Genomic DNA, 2,300 nt, shown 5'->3' on the forward strand with positions numbered 1-2,300 from the left:
TCTTTGGGGAGACACATCACTGCACACACACTTAAAAACCGGCCTCACATTAACTAAACTGTGGCTCCCCTTTAACGCTTAGGGCTTTTCCAACCTCAAACATCCAGCAAAATGACCTGATCCAAAGTGCTTCTGCTGAAATCTTTTGACATTGTACTTCACAGGAGGATTAAACAGAAGCTCTGTGATATAGTATTTTAGAGCATCATTGCTGCACCACAAGGCACACAACCAGAAAATAAACACGGCCACGCTTATCTTTCACCACTTTACAAAACATTCTGCTTGACAGTCCTGGTTAAATTATGGTGATGGCACAATATCGAGCTATAGCGGTCCAACCAAGCCTCACACTGCCAGAGGTTACGTATGCCCTATCAGATGACACATCCAGTGTATACAAGCCTAAATATAACATTTATTCTAATCCATTCCATGCATGATGCCTGGGTTTTTAAGGCTGCTATTACGACTGTAATGGGAAGCAAGAAGTGACAAACTTGCTCAGTGTCAAGATGATGAAACCGCTTTGTTTGCCGTATTTTTGGAAGAAACACTTTTGTCACTGTTGCTCTGCCAAAGGAGCATCAAATATCCCATTGTTTATAAGAAGTATTAAAACCAAAAGCCTCATTGTATTTTGATCAAATCAAGATGGCATTCAATGTTACTCCAGATTACCAGATTAAAATGATTTTAGGGCTGGTGGAGTGCATGTATAATGCATATAATGAAGAATAATAAAGTCATTGTTCTTTTTAAGGTTAAGCCTTGGTGACATTTGCTTCAAAATTCAGACAAAATTTGCAACACAACTGACATAATAAGGCTTAAAGGGACTGTTTGTAACTTTTTAAGCTTATAAATGTAGCGGGTCGGCACACATGCGCGTTCGCATATGCGCGCTCGCGTGTGGCCGGAGCCTCGTCTCCGCTGCCTGCTCTCCTTCACTCAGACAGCGCGCGCGTCCTCGCTGTCTCGCTCCACCTCTAGACGTGAACGCGCGCTCACTACACACTGCAGAAGAGTTAGTTTAGCTCTGAGAATATCTAGTGAATGTAGAGTGGACGTTTGTGCAGAAATAACTGCTGCAGCTCCTCCAGACCAACAGAGGTTTTCCGTGTCTTGTGAAGTGATGGGGCTCCTCAACGAGTTACGTTATCGTCTCGTTACCGACCGGGTGCCGGTGTCTTCGGCTGCCGGCTGCGGTCGGGAGGCGATAACGTAACTCGTTGAGGAGCCCCGCTGTTGAAGCCTGCACTGAGCAGGAAAAGCCAACACTAGGATCAGCATTGATTCATGGAAAGACCTTCGTCTGGTCAGCTAACATTACTGCCAAGCAGCTGAAATATAGAGTGATATTGTGGTTTTAGCTGACGTCTGTCGCCTCACTGTTTTGAGCGATGCTCGTTCATGTCTATGTAGAGCGAGCAAGCGCGAGCTCGACGCTGACTTTCGTTGATTTCAAGGCCACAGGTGTCGCTGTTAAGCAGCATTTCTGAATCTTACAAATAGTCCCTTTAATATTATATGCAAGCTCAAATGTGTTTGTGTTTTAGAAATCTTGAATATGACCTTCATGAACTACATATTGTCCAGTCATGTTTGCAAGCCTGCAGATGAATGCTTCATAGCAGCAGACTCCAGAGATATCAGTGAGTCCAGCTCTCTGATGTTTAGAACACAGTTTGCAGAATAATTAGCACATTTTGGTAAATATGCTCTTTTGCATTCTTTCCAAGAGATAGAAGAGGAAATTGATACCACTCTTGTGCATTTGTGCATCAACTATGAAGCTAGTCAGGTTAAGAAGTCAGGAGGTGGTTAGCTTAGCTTAGCATAAAGACTTGAATCTGGGGAAATGGCTACCTTTGCTCTGTCCAAAGTATGCTTCTGGAGCTGTAAAGCTGTTATAGCTATTTCTGATGAATAACAGTTTGTTCGCCCACCCAGCACTTCTGTTTCTCACTTCTGCCCGCCACTAATAGTTACAACATGTAACTCCCCGTAAAACCACAAATTACTGTTTGTGTACAAATTAAACAAATAAAATAGCTACAGTGTGTTAATTTGTGAGTTTTAGAGGTGTGGGTAGGCACGGTAGCTATTTCCTGCTGCTTCCTGTCTACAGTATTATGCAAAGCTAGGCTAATTGCCTTTAGGCTCTAGCTCGGTACTTTAACACACAGGCATGAGAATGATATCAATCTTGTCATCCAGCTCTCTGCAAGAAAGTGAATTATTTTCCAAAATGTTGAACTATTCCTTTAAGTTTTGATCTGTCCCACTCCTGTAGTTTG

The sequence above is a fragment of the Sebastes umbrosus genome, chromosome 3 (genome assembly GCF_015220745.1).
Source record: "Sebastes umbrosus isolate fSebUmb1 chromosome 3, fSebUmb1.pri, whole genome shotgun sequence".
In the NCBI taxonomy this organism is placed as follows: Eukaryota; Metazoa; Chordata; class Actinopteri; order Perciformes; family Sebastidae; genus Sebastes; species Sebastes umbrosus.